This window comes from Drosophila willistoni (genome assembly GCF_018902025.1).
Source record: "Drosophila willistoni isolate 14030-0811.24 chromosome 2L unlocalized genomic scaffold, UCI_dwil_1.1 Seg139, whole genome shotgun sequence".
In the NCBI taxonomy this organism is placed as follows: domain Eukaryota; kingdom Metazoa; phylum Arthropoda; class Insecta; order Diptera; family Drosophilidae; genus Drosophila; species Drosophila willistoni.
Window position 1 is genome coordinate 1668415 of NW_025814046.1, and position 22899 is coordinate 1691313.

The 22899-nt window shown below is 34.4% G+C and overlaps 1 long non-coding RNA gene across 1 annotated transcript; it reads left to right on the forward strand.

The window, feature by feature from the left end:
* The first annotated feature begins 2920 nt into the window (after positions 1 to 2920).
* On the forward strand, positions 2921 to 10164 carry LOC124459820. The gene is made up of 3 exons (XR_006953827.1): positions 2921 to 3027; positions 9234 to 9926; positions 10030 to 10164. It is a non-coding gene; the product is annotated as an uncharacterized LOC124459820 (long non-coding RNA).
* Positions 10165 to 22899: the final 12735 nt, after the last annotated feature.

Below are 22899 nucleotides of genomic sequence, written 5' to 3' on the forward strand. Positions count from 1 at the left end.
GAATAAGATAAGTGCTTTTGATTAATGGTTCAATCAGGACAGACTTGAAAAGTATATCCTTTACGTCGTGTCACAGGAAGTGTCTGAAAGTTGTTGTTGTCCACTTTTGTTGTTGCATTGTGGCACGATAATATTATTACTAATATATAAAAGAGATTGAGAAAGGAAAACATAAATATTTGGCAACACTTTTCAATTTAATTTTAAGGCCTTTGGGCTTTGATTATGTCCATTTTCATATGTCATAATCGAAATGATAAGCCAGAGACTTATTAATTTTAATTGCAAATTGGCAAATGAAATGAATGTAAAACTAATATAAATTCACTTTATTAATATGCCCAAGGACTTTCGTCGTTCAAAAGTGCCAACTCAAATAACACACGCATACATTTATTCTTGTATGTACATATGTGTATATGTAAGTGTTAATATGTAAGTAAGAGTATGTTAAGACTTTATTACCTACATAGTATGATTATTAATTTCATTTCTCGCTCCCTCGTTTATTGTGGCTACAATAATAGCTGCAGGATAATACCAATAAAATTCGTTTTATTAAAAAATTCTTTTGGGCCCACAAAATCGAATAAATATTGTTTCTCGCTTTGAGTGGCCATCGCATATAAGCAACGCCAATGAGCCACAGGAGTGGGATAGCAATTTGGTTGAAAAGTTAATATGGCACATGAGTACATGGCTCTCGAATCCTGATCCTGATTCTGCTCCTGCTTCTACTCCATGTTCTTTTTCTGTTTGTTTGGGCATCAACATTTTCTGAAGCCTTCTTGAGCCGCAAAAATAACTTTTGCAAGCAATTCAAAATGTATTAAAAGTATTAAAAAGGGAGGGGGAAAAAAAAAAGTGAGTGATTATAAACACGAGAGTCGTGAGCTCTGGAAACTTGGCTGCCGTCAAGTATCTAATAGATACTTGCTCAATCCTGTAGTGGTGTTAGTCGTACAAGTCTCTATGTGGTTCTCTGTCTGTATGTGTTCGTAATGAAAACTTGTAATTGAATTGCAGCGAATGTGTGCAAATTGCTTGAACTGATTAAGGGCTTAAGCAACAACTGAAGCGTCTTAAGCCTGCCAATTAAATGTAAGGAAGACGACAACTAAATAGATACACATACATATGTATATGTATGTACGTACAAGTGTACATATACACACACACATGAAATACTTACCTACATATATAGAACCATGTCTCTGAACTATGGTTGCAATGACCAACTATTTGGGAATTTCTCAAAGTCAATTTAATTAACTAAATTTATGAAAACATCTTATGTATAGATAGTTAAAAGATCATAATACTATCTACCAGAATTTTTATCATTTTCCCACTCTTTTCGGCAGGTAATTAAGATACATTTTTTATAAAGCAACAAATTTTTATAATAATAAATTGAGTAATTCTTTTGAGTTTCAAATCAAAACTATTAATATTAAAAAATAAAGATGGAAATACATTTTTGATGGCATTAAATTAGAAAGTTTTTTTGAGGTTTTTGGTATAAGTTATAAAAATATGTATTTATATTGCCTACTCTTAAAAAAACGAAATTTGTTTTTGTATAAAACAGCAAATAGATAAAATACTATACAATATTTTTAAAATTAAAAAATAAAAATGTATTTATTCATAAATTTTTATGAACGAAAAATGTGTATTGCAGCCATAGTACCTCAATAGAGGACAAAAATGTGGAGCCAAACTAACTAGGTACACACCAGACATGTCCAGGCAGCTGCCACTTTCGAGGTGTTCGCAACAACTTTGACAACATCCCCCAATAACAATAACAACAAGAATAACAGCAAAAACAACAACACATTTAAGTCTTGTTCATTAAAGCGCTGCAGGTAAAACAGCTCATAAAATGCGTTTACAAAAAAATATAAGCAAGTAAAAATATTTATGGCTCTCGCTGACGATGTTGGTGCTAAAGCTTATGATGATGATGATGACGATGATAATAATGAAGTTGATGGCAACAAACTCATTTTGAAATTGTTGACACCGCTAAAGAAGATTGCCCAAATGGGCGTGGCCTAACAAAAGCACAGACTCCTTGGCAAAGAAAAAAGTTTTGCAAGTTGCGGCCAAGTGTCCTTTTTGTGATGGTCATAACCAAGTAGATAGCTAGTTCTAAAGGACTCTGGAATAGTTTGAAATCGAAACTACTCATAAATTATCAAATTGTTATATTCAACTCCATCGTTTATATTTAAGCCATAACTGACTCATAAAGTCACAGCATGTATACTAAAGTTTATATCGCAATTAGTTTAGCAGATAATGCATAAAATACTGCAATAGCCATGACCTAGCGACAATCGGACGCAGTCATTTGCATGCATTTTCTCAAAGAATCCTTTCAAACTAAAAGCTTTTTGCAATGTTTTTAGAAAATCAACTGGCTTTTCCACAACTTTTCCACATAAGAAAAGTGTAAAGAAAAATGTAGAAATGTTATCGATGGCTTCATAAGAAACGTTATCGGTGACTTTCAGGAATGTCATCGAAGACTTTTTCAGAAATGACTTATTCAGAAATGTCACCGATGACTTTATTAGATATGTCATCGATGACTTTTATCTGACTTATCCCCAACAAGCTTTCACAAACTATCCATCTATATTTTGTTTTGATTAATATGGCATATGTTCGTCAAAATTGATAGCTTAAGTAAATATTTACTGAAAAATAAAACGAGTAAAAATAAATAAGTTAACTCTATCAGATCTGTGATATAAGGAATAAACATTTCAGTATGTTCAAAGTCAATTGAAAGACTGAGAATCAATACAAACAATACAAAAATATTCACATTTCATTTGAAAACTTCTAAAAAACACAGTGTACCATCCATTAACATTTTATTATACTTTGAAAATATCGATTCAGTTTGTTTTTTATCCTCCAACCCACTGTAAAAGGGGAAAAGAAGACAATATTCTGAAGCCAGGTGCAGATGTTGCTTTGCCAGTCAGGTTGGCAGACCTGACAGATTGACAGGTAAGCAGCAGCAAGTTACCTGGTAAATTGCATCCTCTGACACGCTAATTGCAAAATAATTGAAATTAATTTTCCACGAAAAAAAATTTGCTGAATAACAAATTTCATATCGGAGAAGTTAATATCATTCAATAGATTTTCAATACTAAATTGTAGTAAAATATATATAGTATAAGGTATAGCAGAAAGCTGATTCGTTCTCTGGATAAAATTTCGTTCAACCGTTTACAATTTATAGTTATAGTTGGCTAAATTGTAAAGTCAAGTTAGTTTCAAGTTTCTATATTTTTTTTCCTGTTGGCTTTCTTGTTGTTACTTTTATCATGTCTGTGTTGAGCTTATTCTTTGGCCAGCGCCAGCAGCTTTTGGCGCTGACAACTTGCGCAAAATGCCAAAAAGGACACGTACGTAATGAACACAAACACGTACCAAAATGACGACGATGACGAAGGAAGCAACGACAACGTTTTCAAGGGAAAGGCTTAAAGTTTCAACTGGCAACTTGCAACAGCCACAACCATAGCTGGAGCCGAGGAACCGAAGAAGAAGCTGGTTGCAGCCCTTGGGCAAGTTAAAAAAAATAAGAAAAAAAACTTAAACTGAAACTTACTGGGAAAGTTTGCAGCAGGGTTTTTCTTTTTTTTTTTTTTTTTTTTTTTGTACTGTTGTAGCTCGAAGGGTGTCCAGGCATGGGTGATGACGATGGCCATAGAATAAACCAGAGCAGCACAGTATGAGAAGGAGCAAGAGGTTAGAGAAAGTGTAGATGGATGAGACTGAGGATGAGCAAATAGAGAATGAGAATGAAGAAGATGAGAGTAGTTGAGAGTGTGGATGTGAATTTGCAGCCGGCGTGATGCTCAACGCCCAGCGGAAGTTGCCTGTCGACTGTTGCATTCGTTTTTTTCTTCTAGAGTGTTGGGAAACACTTCCCATGTATGTAAAGTTGTTGTTGTTGTTGTTGTTGTTGCTAGCTACAAGTACCGTTCGCTTAATTTTTATGCACATGCATATGGATGTGTCTGTGTCTATGTGTGTGTGTGTGCGTGTAGTTATTGCTCTTGTTGAATTTTTACATATTTACTTGGCAAACACTTGAAAACGTTGAGCGAAAGTTTTGCACTTGACTGCGGCCTTGGCTAAGTTCAGCCACTGACATTGTTACTTCCGTGCCAGAACGTTACCAAGCACAATAAATGAACATGAAATTGGAATTTAATGTTCATGCAGCATCTGCATCAGCAACTGCAACCGAATCGAGCAATGCAATTTACTCACAATGCACTTCAGAGACTCTATACATGCCACATCAAAGCCATATCTCTTTGCCTCACCCTCCCTCACTTCACTGACGCCTTGTGGTTTTGTGTCATTTGACTTGTGAATTCCGATGAATGACTACATCCAACACAAAGAAAAACAGAGTTAAAGGCAAAAATATGTTTGAGCATTAACTTGCCTCTCCAGTGTAATCAGCATAACAACAAACAATACGAAAAGTGAATGCATTGACAGGAAATGCAATAGCCAAGGGGATCATGGGTCAAACAAACTCATATATACTCACAAAAGCAAAGAGAAAATTATAAACAAAGAGTGTGCATAATGAAAGTGCTTTCTGTTTTAATTAAAAATCAGATTTCATCGATATACCTTAATGTAAATATTTGGCAAATGATTTATAAAGCAACTGAGAAGAAAGCTTAAAAATTTTGTATTATTTAAATTTTTTGTCACTAAATTTATCATCTTAATTTTGGTTAAAGCGTTGCCTCATTTTGTTACTTTTAGGTACTTAAAATGCTTTAATACAGTGCTGATTAACTAAATAAATTCTTTAAGATAAAAGAGAAAAGCCATATACAATTTTTGTCTTAATTTAAAATAGATGTAGATGTGAGTGTTAAATTTTAATATTAAATTCATATTAAAAGTGAAATTAAAATACTTTTAGTCAAAATTAATGCCACATCAACAGCACAAACTTAAAATTAGTCATTTAAGATGATTTCCATTTAAATATTTAATAGGTTTAATGATAACTTTTGCTTTATTATATTCACGTCTCTCTTACAAACAGAATAATGTATAAGTATGCTAGTTTATTTCGGTCTCATTAACAAGAAGCTAAAAAGAACATAACAAACCAGAAGAACTAGCAAATTATGTTCTGAATCTTTAATACGAATTAATAAATGATGAAAATCGAGACGGTTACAAATCCACGTTTGATATGGATGATTAAGTATGGTTGATGAAAACAGAACTTGCCTACCAAGCTAATTGTAAAAGAATTTAACTAAGTTCTTAGTTAAGCATTGCTCGTGCCCATTATTTAGGTCGTACCATATATAATATTTGTTGCCCCGCTAACATTTTTTGCACATTTTTATTCGCTAATGAAATTAGGAATTTAATTTGCAACAAAGCCCTTGGTTTAGACTTTTGCAATTATTACTAAGTAGCTCTCTTTCTCACCCTCTCTGGCATATGATAATCGTGACCAAGCCCTAATCTCAGTATGACTTCATGACCCAACAGAAGGGGGTTAGCATTTTAGTTCACAAACCAACTTTTGCTTTAGCCACTCTGTGTGTGTGTGTGTGTGTGTATATACTATATAGAGTCACTCTATCTGATGTTGGTATTCTGTTGTTCTTTGTCTTGTTTCGGCTTGCATGATGGCCAAGAGACCCGAAGCCCATATACACGCCTTTTTCGCACCTTTTGGCTTTACCTTTTGCCTTTTCGCGTTTTGCCCCACCAACATTTTGCCAGTTGCCTGTTTGCGTGTTTGTTACACTTTTTGCTTCGTTTCATTTTAACTGCCTTAAAGTCTACACGCAGCATTGTGTGTGTGCCTTTTGTTTTTTTGTTTTCTTGCCTGATTTCTGTTTGCCTTAGAAAGTGAAAATGTTCGTTGCCATCTTCTACGAGGGCAGGCGCTTTCTCTTCCCGGCTAGTTTCGTGCCATGTGCGACTCTTATATGCCAACTCTTATACATATCAAGTATACGCAGCGTAGCAGCGGTTATTTCTTGTAGAGTTTCTTATCAGGAATGCAATTGCCGGCTAAAGCAACTAACATTGGCTTTAATTCAAGTTTTTTTTATAGTTTGCACACAACGTGCTTTGCGTTGATTATTATGAACTCTTTTTCTCTATTATCTACCATTTCTCTTTTATAATCTTATTGTTCTTGCTACAAAGAAACGTTGATATATGTGTATTTAGCACATTCTCTTAATTGCAGTGAAATGAAATGTTTTAGAATGCAACACCATATTCCCCTGCATCCGTTCTGACCTGTTTCGCCAGTGTGCCGAGGCATTAATTAGCACCTATCATATTTCGCACCATGAAACCTGTTGAGGCAATAGGGCAAAAATGCTGTACGAGTACGAATGAGAAGGTTGTCCAGGCCAAGGCTGCACTCGTTTATTAGAATTTATGGCGTGCCACTGGCCACAGTATGCCCTGCCATGCAATCGAAATGAAGGCACGCCAACTTCACTGGCATTTCCGGCAAGCACAACTCCAGTCATAGAGCCATGGATCAGGTCCAGGTCCCGGTCCGGTTGAGCGACCTGCTTTGAGCTTGAAGCAAAAAGGTTTGCTTTCTTTTTTCTTTTTAAGTTGCGTGCCATTTAGCCAAAAGCTGTCATTTTATTGTTAGCCAAATACAAATCAAAGTGTGCTAATTACAGTCAACGGCAGCTTATGGGCGTGGCCAGTTTTGGTCATGCCATTGCATGACGTCCAGTTCACTCGACCATACACCCGGTCGCCCACTTATTGTAGAGCGTGGGCGTGGTTTTTGTTCTGTTGTTGGATAATTCCCTTTGATTGCAGTGCAAAAGTGTGAAATTAAAATTCAGCGCATGCTAAACGCTCTGACACTTGGCCAAAACAAGAGTCACCTCCCCTTATATCCTCCCCTCCCTCTTCTCATATATATATGTATATGTAACTGAAAATCTCTCTATATCGGTGTTTTTGTTTTTTTGGCTGGCCCCTTTATACGTTTTGTTCGCTCTAGGCCAGACGGTTGAGTTTTCGCTAATTTTTGGCACGTTTCAAGTTCTGGCCTAGCTGCATTTATCTCTTCATTTTGGCCTACAGTGACTATTCATGGTAATGGAGTGACTAATGGCCAGACAGACACCAGCAACAGCCAGCAACAAAAGCAGGACAAATAAATTTTGGCACGACAGCCAAAAAGTTGAAAACAAACTGAACAAACAAACACAATGGAACGAAAAATGAATTTGTTTAGCTCTGTTCAAGCTGACAACTAAATAAGACAAAACTGTTCCACAAAAAAAAAGTAGGTACAATTTAATTAAGATTTTATAGTCCGTTTATTGTATACAAGCGAAAAGACAATATTTGGGTGTAGGAGTTTGTTGATTTTTGAGTTCAAAAACAAGCTACAAATGATTTACCCGTTTGCAATTAAATATTTTGAAATAATTTAAATATAAAAGACATGCGTTGTGGATTGGGTCTAAATGAAAATAAAATGTTACATTTGTAAATAACACATTGTTGGATGAATAAAATTAGATGAATCACATATACTTTAAAATGTAAGGTAAATCAAACTAAGTCTGAAAGCTTTCATTTTAACCATAAAACACAAAATCTTTAATTTTTTCCAGCCTTTAACATTTGTCAAATTTAATTAAATATGGATGCTGTATGTAATTTTCAAACATTTGTCAAATTTAATTAAACATATCTTATCTTTTGTATAAGGGAATTTTTAGTACCAATAACCAATACTATGATTTGAGGACTAATAATGTCAGAGAGACTCAAAAAACTTGATTATATAACTAACAACGATATCTTTTTTTAACAATAAAGTTCTTAGTTCTTTAAAATTAAGAATAGTAATTCCTATTATTACTATTATTACTTGTTGAATGTTTCTAAACGTTTTACAAATATAAAGGACTCAGCTCAAAGACAGTTAATATATCTAGTTTCCTTTAATGAAGAGGCTTATAAATTAAAATTAAACTTAACGAAAAAAGACAAGCCATCAATTGTATGTTAATTTTGTCCAAACAAAACTACGAAATGCTATCGAAAATTTTGTTACGGTAAATATGATCAGCATCTTTAAGCATTTGACCTGGAAACGCAATATATGGGTCAATATGTACGAGTTGTGAGTTTGAATGACGTCAATGACGTCAATTTTGTTTTGCTCAAACACGTCATGACTAATGACGTATCAAAGCCATATGGTTTTGGTAATGTTCAAAATTTAACTCAAGTGCTTGAGAAAATATATTGTCATGCTGTTGGTTATTTGCTTTTGCTAATAAAATCAATTATAAATGAATTTAATAATCAAAGTAAAAAGTTAACCTTTTAATAACCTTTAATCAGCAAAGTGTCATTGACAAAAGAATCATCTCGTCTTTGTCTCTATTTTTAGTCTTTAGATCTTTGATAAAAATTTGTCATAAATAAAGTAATAAAATTTTGCTTAGTTAAAGGGGAGCCTTACTTAAAATTTCATTAGTGTTTGCTGTTTTGTTTTGCAACAACTAATTTAAGTTAAATTAAATAAATATGATTAAATAATGACCCTTAATAAAAATTTAATGCCGTAGTGTTTAAGAGGACTATTTTATATTTTTGTGTGGCAGTAGTTGAGGACAGAATTAACTTTTTAGTTAATAATTTTAATTGGACAGATCGACGGAACGACTAATAAATAGTATTGAAGGGTGTAAATTTAAAGAACAGAATAAACAGTTAACTTAAAGCTAGTATAATGGCTCATATGTATATGTAGTATTATTTTTATTCCAGCTTCGTAATTGGCAATTAAGTTAGTAATAGAATTTAATGTAATGGCCAGAAACTATAACCAAAAGTTAAATTGACTGCAGGTCTGGTCCGAAACGTTTCTTGGCTGTCATTTCAAACTTAAGAGTGAAATGTGATCATCTTAATTCTGCCTCAGCACTACACACTTTCGTAAGAAACGATGACCGCTTGGTTCCTACTAGTATGTAATGGTGAAATGGTAAATTTTCAATCAATTTTGATACCAGATTAGAAATTCGCTCATGTTACCACAAATAAAATATTTCCATTTTGTAATGGTATGAATTTCACTCTCATATGCAAAGTGAAGAGATTCTTTAGATGCATATTTTTGTATTAAACGTTTTCAATTTTTATAGAATACCACTCGACGAGAAGCATTTCAACACAGCAATTACACATGCAACAATGGCAATGCTGTTTTAACCACACACACACACACATTGTGATAGAGAGAGACAGAGAGAGGTAGAGTGTGATAAAAAAGGAAATACGCAAGTTGCAGCTGTCTGGGGGCCTCCCTTGACCAATATATCAAATGTCAGTTTGAGCTTTGGCAGCATTTGGATATGTCCACGTGTTCAAACATATCTCACCGAATGCATGCTCATGTTCCTTCAACCAGTCAGTATCCGCCAGAGAACATAAATTTTATCAGCAAAGCATTCCACACCAAAAAACCCCTCATCCCAGTCCCAATGACCGTGTGATTGTGATGAATGCGAACAGCAGTGGCAAGAGAGAGAGAGAGAGAGAGTGAGTGGCATGAGAGAAAGTATCATGTGGCCAGGCAAACAAACAAATAGACGCAAAATCCCAAATTAATTTGCGCCAAGTGACCGAACCAGTCTCGGATTGTCTCGTACTGTGTGTAAAACACAAAACTCTGGCAACCTCCGACGACCTCTCGTACTAGGTGGAGCTGGATGGATTGGATTTCTTGAATCTCTAGCACAATCAGCAGGCATAACTAATGGCAATGCATATATCAGAGTCACACATGAGCCACAACCCGGTCGGCCTAATAAAATACCTTCATTATGCACGTACAGGTATGTACATACACTTTTATGGGATGGTGTGGGTGTGGGTTAGAAATTGTAACGAAATCATTTGATGGTTTTTTATGCCAAAGCATTTAATATCAATTTTCAGCTTAAACATGCAACAGGGCTAACATGAACCGGAATGGCCAAAAAATTGCGGCCTCTTACCTTTTACCCATGCGAGACCTAATCGCAGGCCCTTTATGCAAATTCTACATATACAATACATAGTTGAAACAGGCTTTCGTGTGGCTAATCGAGAGTAACAGCAACAAAAAAAAAAAAAAACCTAAAAACACAAAATGTATGAATTAAAAACAATGTCTGCTCCAATTGTTGCACGCCATTTAATTCCTTTTTCTCTTCTTACCACAAATTGCATGCTCTTGCGATAATAGCTCACTTTGCATACAAATTGCAAAAATGAAGTGGATAGAAGTACATGGAATGGTCTAAAATGAAGGTGTTAGAATAAAGTCAGAGTTGGGAAGTGGCTTCTTGCTCCAAACAAAGTAAAATTGTAGAAGAAATGAGCAAAAGCATAGCTCAAAATGGCAACGCCTGGTATCAAAGTTGGCAATAAATTTGTAATACATGCCAAAGCCAGACGCTCAACTACTACATCTCCTTTACCATTTCGCATCTCGAGAACGACAACTATGAGCCTCGTCAACGACCCGCACGTGTGTGCGAGTGGGTGGTTAAATTTGATGGGTGAGTGGATGGGCTTAGTTCGGTTTGGTCTGAAACTGAAAACAAAAGCGGCAAGCAGGCAGGCCGGCAGGCAGCCAGCAACAAATATTGAGAAACTTTTCTGGCTGGGGCTACCTTAACGTAAATTCATTTTACAAGGCAATAAATTATGCCTGCCCACGCCAAAAAGAACCCGGGGACCAGAACTCCAGAACCATGATTAACATGCGGCCGTCGACGGCACACCGAAAGGATTGTCTACGGTTAAAGAGCTTTTAACTCATCGTCCCCATGATCACACAGAGCAAAAAAGGGGAGACGACCGACCAGGCAACCAACTACTACCACTACTCCTCATCCTCCTTCACTTACATTGATTTTATTAACCAAGGCGCCAGGCCATCACAAAGGGGAATTTCAATTTAACACCCAAGAGCCAAGATGGGGGGCGGGTTTGGGGGCGGACGGACAACGATGAAGATGGTGGCTCTATGATAAATTGCGGCAGTAGATGGCGTTGTCGATACAAAGAGTTATGAACACGACTTGACCTCAATAGGCATTTAAATATAAATCAAATGCTCGAAATAAACCTTCGGAGAATGAGACTGGCAATTGGAAATAAGATTTTGTTGTTGGTTTACCATTTTGTTGTTAGTTATTCTACATAACCCAAACTCGACTTGGTCCTGATTTTTTTTTGTTTTTTTTTTGTTTTGGCCAAGGTCAACTGGCAGAGATTTGGTGCGTCAATATCATATCGTTTGTCTGTTGTCTTCCTGTTGCTGTTGTCTATGTCTGTCCGCTTTTATTAACATAACCAAAGGCACCCGTGTCTTTGATGAATCGGGACAAAAGCACACACACACTTACACACAAAAACAACTGACATATAAATAAATATAAATAAATATCAATGCGATTTCATGCTGTTGATTTGCCTTGGCACGGGCATTGTTTTTGTTCAGACCAAGTCGTGTGATAAATGGATTTCACGTGGCGCAAGATAAATGTTAATTCGTCAACAAAGCCAGCCCAAGCCATCGCAAGCCAGGCCAGGCCAGGCCAATCCACGCTAGCAACAGACCAAACAGCAATGGCAATGCCAAGCTGTTGCTGATAATGCCAAATTCATGATGCTTGACCAACAAACACACATACACACGCACTTACATACAACCAGAGAAAGAGAAATATGTATGTACATACATATATGTATATATGGCCAGATATCGATAAGCAGCTCGTTCACATTCCATAGTATTGGCATTTTGCTTCAGTTTCAGCTCTACCGGTATTCTGGTCCAGCTCAACGGAAACAATCAATGTAATTACTTAATGCCGGCGAAACCAACAGTCCAACCAACCAGCCATTGGCCTTGAACAATGATGGAGATTGTGTAACAACAGGCAGGCAGTAACTTCAACTGCAGTTGCTAACGAACAAAATGCAGCAAAAATTTCAAATAAATTGGAGATGGCAACGTGCAATCGAAGATACCAAAATACCAAGAATTCTTTAAAAGATTTATGCCATAAATCTGTCTGTACTTTGCCAAGCTACCGCTTGTCTATCATATCACCGTATCTTAGTATATTGTCTATATCTTAGATATTTTATCTTATATTATTAAGTCTAATACTCACACAGCGTATAAACTTATCTTTCTTTCAGCCAAAATGATTATTAATCCTAAAATTTTCTATTGTCATTAACTTATGATAGTAAATGCAAACTTTTTAGCCAGTGGGAGAAGGGTATACCGTGTCATCACTAACAAAATTTAAATATTTATGAACCTTTTATCAAAACTTAATTAATATCTTAATTTAAATCATTTCTTAAAACAATGGGATTAAATATTTTTTTAATAAAAGGTAAAAGTTTAAATATTATGAAAGACGTCGCAGACTTCTATTAAGTTTACTATGTTTTAGATCTTTCTGACTATAATTTGCTTTAAAAACAATTCTAATAAAAAATTTTGTGTAAATAATTAATTTGAGAGTATACAAAAATTTATCGAAATATGTAAATTTTTTAAAAATATTTTTAGACCTTTTTGAAAAATATTAATGATTTTACAAAAATTTTATTTTTCCCAAAATTTGCTCAAAAAACAGTTATTAGCCACGTTTGATATAAATAAATATATAAAAAAAAACCGATAGAAGCCAACATTGTCTGCGCCGACTGTTAAATACCCTATCAGTGCTTGCTATTTTAAAATCATTTCTTTAATCTGATCCTCTATATGTCTACTGAGATATTTCTTGATAAATAAACTTCAATCTATGGTTTCTACGGCATAGAATTAATAATTAATATTCCTTTAATACTTTTTCTTCAAAAAGTTACTGAAAGATGTCAAATAAGATCTCAATTAATTAATATAAAGCATTGTTTGTTGCTATATCGACTCGTCTTCTGATCAATAATAAATTTAATTTATGGGGTCAAAAACGACTCCTTCTCTTCCTTAAAAGCATCCGAGAAATAACAAAACGAGAAAATATGAAAGGCTAAAACATTTTTAACTGATTTAAGCAAAGTAAAAAACTCTCCAAATTTGAAATCAACATTAAGTAAGAGGCAAATTATTACGTTCTGGTATTCTTTTTCTACAAACAAAAGTAACTTTGTGTATGTAGATTGGTTGAAGCTTTCTTAAAACTCTTTAATTAGATCTTCAGATTCACGGCCGCATAATTCATGTTTCTGATATTGCTCTCTGCTGCCATGTCTTAGACATTAATTTTCTCAGCTTTCACCACTATAAGCTACTTTATTCATCTGAGCAAAATGAGAAACACTAAATGAATTTCTAGCTTGAACATTTTTTTCCATTAAAATAACTTTATGGAATAAGAAATTAAAGGATAAAAGCAATTTCCATACATGTCACGGATACTTCATCTCATTCTCTCTTCGAGCGGAAAACATTATATATCCCAGTCACGATCAAGTATCATAACCATCGCTCTCTGACACACACATACACACACACACACGCACACACACACGGATGCAGACTCACACATTGAATGTGAAAATCCATTTAATGCTCGAAACTGTAAGCAGCTTTTAGTTTGAAGTTTAATTTTCTCTTAGTTTGATTTATGCAAACTAAAAAGCACTTCACAATGTTGAGCAGCCCTCATCCTCCCCACTTTATCTCATTCTCTCTTTGTCTATATGTCTCCCTAGAGAAGAATCACAAGAGCTCTGTGTGTGTGTGGGTGCTTTTTATCTGTTTCAATGCTATTTACACAGGTTTCAGTAAGTTATATTACCTTGCCCAGTTCCGCTTTTGTTCAATTCAAGTTGGATTTGCGCCCAGCTGCTACTGAGATAGTATTTTCTACTGATGTTGTTTCCCATCAAAATCAATAAAAAATTTAAATTCAATTTACGTGCAACTTTTAACCTTTAAATGAATAGAAACAAACGAAATCTGCTTTATATCTGATGGGTGTAAATCATTCGGTTTGGTTTAATTAAGTTAATGATGTACACAAATACATTTTATATTCATTTTCTTAAAATATCCTTCTCGTGTTAATAGATTTGTAATTAAATTTTGTTGATTGATTTGATAGTTGGCTAAAGTCCGTGCCAATATTTTTTAAATCCAAACATAGCCCCTTTCTGATGAAATAAAGCCAATCCATAGCATTCAAATGTTTCAATTATTATTCTGGTCAAAAATGCTAAAGACAGCGTTGCTGATAGAGATAGCAAGATTATATACCTAACTTTTGTTTAAATAAGAAGCAAAAGTTGCTAATTAAAAAAAAAAACTACAAGATCAGACTTATCGATGTTTCTTTGTCTCCTTCTTCATTTTTAGCTAACTTGTTCTCCCATCGACTAAACTGCTGCTCATCAACTCACTTGTTCACTGTCTTATTTGTTTACTGACTCTCTTGATCACTGTCATACGAACTCACTCACTTCATTGGTATTTTTATATTGCAAACAAATTTTTTCTAATAAATTCTTTTCTATATGTAAGTTCTATGCAAGTTTATAAGTTTCATTTTTGATGGGCATGAAAAATTCAAGATCATTTGACAATAAAAAAGTAAAGCCGTGAATTTTCGATGGCAACATACACTTTTTAAAAAATTAATATTGTTTACATTCCAAAATACCAATACAAAATCAGCCAACTTTGTTCACACTGAATAACTAAATTTAATTAAATAAGAAGATGAAATACTGAACAGGTGGTAAAGTCTAATTTCTAATTTGTTAAATTCATTTAAAAGTTATTGAATAAAGATAATGTTAAATGAAAACAAGTTCATTTGTAAAACCACAAATTGATCAATTGATCTAGATTAAGAGGTATATAAAATTTAGGGCTTCGTGAATTTGAATACCAACTTAATTCCCTCAATTTGCTGCTCAAACTTGGTCTATATTCAAGAAACTTATAGCACATAGAGCAACTTGTAGTTATTTTCTCTTTCTATCTGAAGATATCAAAATCTTAGATTATATTTTCATATAAATTCTATCATTTCACCACTCTAAAAGATAGTTACACAGTCACGTTCCTGAACTTCCGTTTCTTGTTCCTTTTAAATTTTGTGTTACCTTCTCTTGGGAGTGCTGAGGATGTGGCAATTGTGGGAATATTCTAGCAAAAGTGATGCAAGAAAGCTTCTATTATTCACCATCATGGCCCTATCTCCATTTCATGATGTTCAAGTTCAAGTTGCTTCAGAACGATTCGTTCTTGGAATAAATTCTTGCTAAATCAAATGGTCTTCTATCTTGGTTGAATGCTATCAAAGAAAATGGTTCTAAGTACTTTTCCTAATTAGTTTTTATGGCACAGAAATCAAAATTTGAAAACATTTTGTTCTTTGATATGTCTTTTGGTTGATTCTATTCAGCATGCACTTCCGATGTTTTCCTTTAAAAAGCATAAACTATTAACTTGTTTAGTCTACATCTAAGCTACCACTAAAAGCAAATAAGCTCAAAATGTTAAAGTCCCACAAATAACATAAAAGAAACACAACTAACAAAAAGAACTACACAAAAAATCTGCATCTGATAGTCTTATTCAATAAACAATTTAAGTGCAAAATCACATACTTTAGGAGATAAATGTTGAATGTTTATTCATGTCACTTACACCAAAATCCCCAGGAGAATTATAATAACTCTATTTACGTATGCTTTTTTGGCAGGAGAATTATAATAACTCTATTTACGTATGCATAGTTAAATGGTTTATATTTTCAGGGGTTTTTATTTCAAAAGACTTAAATAAAGTGTTGCGGAAAAAAAATGCATTCCTTCGGAAATGAAAATCTCTACTCAGTTGTCCTGGAAAGCGCCATTAAAAATGTCACTCAGAGTTGCGTTGAGTGACTTTTCGGAAACCAATGCCACCAATGCATCCCACCCCCTCAATGACCCTCGATGTTTGACCGGAGGCGAGGGCGGCACAGACAGCTGTGGCCACGACTTGAGCTGACCATTTTATTTATTAAAATATTTATTTAAATGCATGCAGATGCTGGTGAAATGTTTTTCATGATGCAGCAGCAGCAGCAGCAACAGCAATGAAAGACACAAACAAAAGGCCAACCCCGAAATGGAAATAATAAAAATGAAAAGTTTTGTTGTTATGTTTTTGTGTTGCTGCTGCCCCTGCATATAAAATCGTCTGACACGTTGCAAGTTGCGCGAGGGTGAGTGGGTGGTGGTTTAAAACTAAAAATGGCAAGGCTAAGTCCTGATGAACACGGCAACAGAACAACAACAAAAAACGAGAACAGAGAAAGTGAAGTGGCATACTCACTCACACACAGTACCAGATCCCAGAATTCTGACGGCCCCTGCATCCCCCCATAATGCCCACACCGAATCGGAGAAACCAACACACATGAATGCCTGGTTGGCCATGGTGCCCATAAAAAGTCACTCAAGTGGTATTAAACGTACCGCCAAGTGCAGCCAGGGGTTTTTAGCCAGAAATGGCTAGTGGAAAAGGTTAAGACCAACTACAACAGTTTCAGCTACCGATCCAGCTTCACCTTCTTATTTCGCCTTTAGCAAATGTTGCCACACTTGTGGCTCCGGGTCACCGGAAATAGAAATGGAGAAATCTACGTGGCCGGGCTTAGAATTGAAATTGACTTTCTCACAGAGTTGGCCCTCTAATTTTTGATTGAAACTGAGTGGCCTTACCTTTTTTTTGCTATCTCGCACTCTTCGCATGCTCAGCACGGGTATATTGAGTTGCCCAATAACACTGACTAATTCTTAAAAAAGTTGTTAAAATTTACAATTTTAGACTGCTTAAAAGGATAATAAAATTAAGAAATTTTCTACTTTACAGTTTGTTTTGGCAATATGAAAATAGGCCAAAACTCATCTAAAAAAGATTCTCTAATTTATCTTTCTCTATCGGCCCGAACATCGATTTTAAAATCGGGTATTGGCATAGGATATTGACAGGTCGGTAAACCAACTGGGCGTATACGTGTTTTTTTATTTCATTTTTTTGGTCTCTTTACATTTTCTTGTTGGCAAAACATCGCCCAGTCAGTTATTTATTTGAAGTGTGTGCGTCTCTGTGTTTGTGTGTATATGAGAGTGTTTAAGGTGTGTGTTTGTGTGTGTGTGTGTGTGTGCGGGTGTGTGGCATTAAGCATTTTTTACACTTAACTGCCAAAAAGGTGACCAGCTGTTGCTCCTGGGCAGGCGTTGGCTTTTTTTTCTTTTTGTTTCCTTCCCGCTTTGTTTTGCTTGGTTTTTCTTTCTTTCTTTTTTTTATTGTGCACTGACATGAAAAACTTGCGAAAAGGGAAAGAGAAGAAAAACTCAGTGGCTACTGCAGCCAGTCAAAATGAAAAGTAATAAGCAAAAAGGGTTTCCATTTTGGTGGCCAGCGAGCAGCTGTGACACAAAAGATATGGAAAATGAGAATGCTTAAGAGCGTGGCTAAAAAACATCTCGAATACTGTCGAATATTCGAAGGGAAAACCTTCAACATGATCCGCAAATTGCATAAACGAAAAACGACTGTATAAAACTGAATCATAAATCTACGACTATTTTGGCTTGCGAATCTAAAATGGCTGCTAGCTGAAAAGAAAAGTTTTGCGAAAAAAAAAAACAACAACAAAAATGCAAACAAAAAAAATGAATCCATACGAAACGCATTCCAAAAATGTTCGCTTTTATGCAACTTTCGTTTAAAGCGCATTGGGGAAACATACACAAACTGAAACAGAGAGGTAAGTACTTTGAAATGTCGGTGGGTTAAGCAAGGGGAGGCCGAGGTGCAAGAAGAGGAGCGCTACATAAACTTTTACCAGCTCATAAAACGCTCAGAAACAAGCGCGCAAAATCGAACGCACATAAAAATTGCACTGTGGGTCAGACTCACTCCAACACTCCCCAGCAATCCCAGTATCCATCCACCCATTAGCCCCAATCGCAGCTGCGACTCCACTTCTTTTTTTATACCCTGTACCCGAAGTGAGGGCAAAGAGGGTATATTAAAGTAATCAAAATTTATATAACCACTAAAAGTGGCAATACTATTAACTATATTCACTATGCATTCCTAATCAGCATTAGCAGACCTTGGAAAGCTTAAGTTAGTAAATTCAAGCATCAAGGTTTAATCAACTGGAAGGTGATTCTGGTTAAGTTATTTATTTATAAACGGCAATTGTAAGTAATGCTGGTCATTTAGAAAATAAGACGTTTAAAAAAAGATTTTCAAATGATTTCGTTTTATTTTTGAGTTGATTTCCTTTTTAAAATCAACTATATTCCTGTTTTTAGATTTTTTATACCTTTGGTCAATTTTTCAAGATGTAATTGAATGAATGTAGTTGTCTTCACCTTTGTATACATTCATTGGAGATAATATGATTTAATTCAGAATAACATTAGTCTAAGGATAGTTAGGATATAAGGATACGAAAATGGGTAAAAGTCAATCAAGAAATTATGTTATTGAAAAAAAGAAGCTTTTAGTGTCTCCAGTTGATTTAAAATGGTCTTCCTTGCTTAAATCTTAATAATACAATTTATAAAATACACATGAATTGCATTTAATCATATAAATTTGATTATATTATAATTTTATTTGATTATACCAAAAAGAAAACAGCTCTTTAACAAAAATATGTGGAAATATTTACATTGAATATCTAAAACAGAAGTTTTGACTCTTGAAGGATTTCTAACTAACAGATGAAAAGAAAATGAGTACTTTTTTAATGTTTATTCTCTACAAAGAATAGTCTTCATTTAGTACAAGCTCTGATGTTCTAATGTTCTGATATTGGTAAATATGAAAACTTAAGCACTCATTAGTTTGATGAAAATATAGCTGGCCAGTGGACCAAGGAATCAATCACTAAAATCAAAGGGACTTGTTGATATTTCCACTAGAATAAGATTGTTATATTAAAAAGGTCAAGTCAAGCTAATGCCTAAAGACTACATTTATTAAATCTAAAGTATAAAGTTAAAATTATCAATCAAAATTATCATTAAATAACCAATTTCAAACTAGCTTCAAACTAGCTTCAAATAAGATGAAACATTTTGTTGCTAAATTGTTCGCAAATGAAATCCCAGAACTTAGCTTTGATGATGAATGTAGACACCATTCAATTAGAAAATGTTGCCAAACTAAAGTGAGTTTAATAAAATTTGATGACAATCGTACAGAGTAACACAAAGTCTTTCCATGAAATTTTTGAAAGCCAGTTTGTGGGACTTGCCTGTTTGGCGGCTTCTCCAGATTGATTTCCCTGCCAAAGCGAGGTATAAATATGCCATGGGCCGACAAAGGGCTAAAGCTAGGGCCAGGCTGAGGGCTGAAGTGATGAGGCAAAGGGCAAGAGAAAAGAGGGTGTAAAAGCAACTGCAAGTGTGCAAACAAATGAAAATCAAAAGTAAAGCGATGAAAATCAAAAGTAACTGCTTTTTGACTGCCTCCGGGCTGCTGCTGCTACTGTTGGGGCTATGCGAATGTTCGAATATGTCGAAACTTGTTGGAAGTTCTTCTCTTCTTTTTGGCAGCAGTAAAATGCTTAAACTTGTGCCAGTTGCTTTGATTTTTAGCCAAAGTTTGCCACACTCTTTCACTCAATGTATGGTGTGTGTGTGTGTATGGGTGTGTGTGTTAACCACTTTAGAATTCTTTATCACTGGGCTATTTGGCCGGGCATAAAACAACAGCCAGTAAATGTTTGTTGGCGAACGTGTTCCAATTAAATGCCATACCCCAGCCATTTCTTTACCATCTTTCAAGTATAGTTAATTTAAATGAAATTTGTAATTTGGTTCGTTTTTGTTTGGTTTTCTGGCTCTTTTTTTCCTGCGATGTGGCACGTGCCACATGCAAATATGACAAATAAAAATTACAAGTAATAAAAATTGACTCGTGCGCTCGCTATTCGCTATGCTCTGTTGCTGCTTTTGCCATGTTTGCTCATGAAAAACTGTAATTTATGTGCAAAGTAGGAGAAAGTGCCACGCCCATATGGGCTATAAAATTTTTGTGCAAAAATCGTTGGCACTTTGGCAAATTGTTTCGCTTTATTTTCCACACACACACACACACACACATAGAAAGAGAAAATGTTGCATTTCATTTTCATTCTTATGTCCCTGAAACATTTGGTCGCGCGTCTTAATGCGCTAATTGAAAGGCAAAATAGTCACATTTAATTCAATTACAAGAAAGGTAATTGCACACAAAAGAATCAAGAGTAAGAGTGAGAATGTATGTATGTATGTAGGTTTTTCTCTGTAATTTTATAGGCTTCAAATACAAGAAGGCTGTTCTGACGCAGTCAATCAAAAGGTTAATTGCGAATGTTGCAAATCAAAGAATTTTATTATGTAATCAACCAAAGATAAAGATAGAGATGCAGAATGTGAGGAAGAGCCACAACGGAAGTGGGGAGAAGATAGGAATATAACCATAAAGTTTGATAGCACACATTCCCACACACAAATACAACCAAACACAGACATACACACACACATACAGTCAGACACAAACTGAAACTCACATGCATTTTAATCACATAAAACTTACTTACACTGGCAACATTTTGCGTCATTTGTATGAGAAGAGTGCGAATGTGCGAGACAGGCGAACAAGTCTTAAGAGGGTAGGCAAAGGGAAAGGGAAAAGAAACAAAAAAAAATGATCAAAAGAAGTTCCATAAGGTACATGGACTAGAATACCAAACTAGACTGCCAAATGAATAGAACTCTTATTCTTTCGCCTGGCTCTTGACTCAATTGTTCCCACAAACTTTTCAGTCATTGTTAAGCCAGAAGAATAGGTGAATTGTGATTTGTATACATAAGCTAGCCCAGTTATTTTTGGGAATGGCAGTTGAGTTTAAGTCCGCTGAGCTATATATTTATTTCATTTATTCACTTGTTGTAGCCCTTTTGGTATTTCAATATACACCAATTAAATTGTAGACTATTGAGTTAAAAAAAAACTAACGTAAACTAATCTAAATTTATTTGAAAGCAATTGGTTACAAATTAAACAAGTGAAACAGCAAATAAATTAAATATAAAATAAATGTTATGTTTAATGTCTGGAGGAAATATACTGGATTTTATAACTTAATTAAAATGCTAATTTAATAATTTAAAGTGCATACAAAATTAAATGATGCATTTTTTCATTATTTCGTATCTAAAATTTTTATAATTTTAGTGATTGGAACTTGATGTTAAATAGTTATTATCTAAATCAAAAAATCGATAATAGTTCATCATAATTCATACTAAACCTATTATACTTGCATAAAACCTTCACCCAGATTAACTTATTTTCTGTTGGACTAATTAATTAATTAATTATGTTTGAATTCTTGATGTTCACTTATATAGCTCTATATCTTTATCAATCTAAGTTAATTAATTAATTATGTCGAAATTTCGTTGTTAAAATTGTAAGGCTATTTAAATGTATCAACAGCTTGCAAAAAATTGAAAAATGTTTTGGCCATACACATAAACACATTTATATTACTACAGGAATAGTTTTTTTTATGACAAATACATAAAATAATAATTCTATTTACCCAACAATAACATTGTTCTTACACGTTAAATACTAACTAAATAAAATCTTTAATCATCTTATTTAAGTAATTTTTAATTCACTATCTGACCTTGCAGGACATAAATATTTATAAATTCAATAAAAAACTGAATCAAAATACAATTTTTATAGAATATATTATATATATAACGTTAAGTATTTATATATTTATTAAAAATATTTATTTACATATTGTTTTTAGAGGGCATGCTAAATTCGTTTAATATTATGAATCCCTAAGTAGATATTTGCCTCTTACTGTTTTTTCACTAGCTTTTGTTTGCCAACAGTTGTGTTGACTACATGTACATATGTACATAGGTGTATGTACACACACATACTCCCAACGAGGGGTATTTAAAAAGTATATGGGCTCTAAAAAAGTCAAAATGTCATTCATAACTTTTTTTAATGTTTACAAGTTATAGATTAATTCGCCTGTGAAATTATTTAGGTTTTGTTTGATAAGTTATAGCAATGTTCTGTCTACTCTAGACTTAAAGATTGATTAACTTTTTATCAACTTAAACTTACCAAAATTGGATCTCTCTAAAAGCTGACAAAACCAATTCGATTTTGTAGGCAACGTTATGACGACTGACCGAGTGGATGACCCAAAAAAGTAGGCAACGATATGTATCACATGCAATACAGACATATTTCCTTCGCTAAATTCTTCTCTTTCTATCATTAATTATCTGTAAAGTACAATGTTTGTTTGATGATATGATAAAATTTTGATTAACTTTTAAACGTCCCTCGCGTGCATGGTGTATGCACAACATTTGCTAGCAAACAAATTTATGCGGCTACACATAAATCTGTTGCTGCTAAAGCTCTTGTTCTACACTTTCTCTTTCCCCCTTTTTTTTTGCTCTATCTCTCTCTCGTTCCATATCTGTCCCTGTACGCAGATGTGTGCTAAACCAAATAGTTTATGCCAAGTGCTCCAAAAAGTTTCATTTTGCAGCCGAACATCTTAATTTAATAAAGTGTGTGCCTTCATCCCAAACGGGAAGCACCAGCAGCAACAGGGGCAAAAGCAAATTGTGTGGGAAATTGTTGGGCTGCACGCAGATAAATCTCAATTAGAGGCCCTTGAATGCTATGTAATAAAGCCAGTTGGGTCCGCAAAACTAAATAAATGATTTTACCAGAAT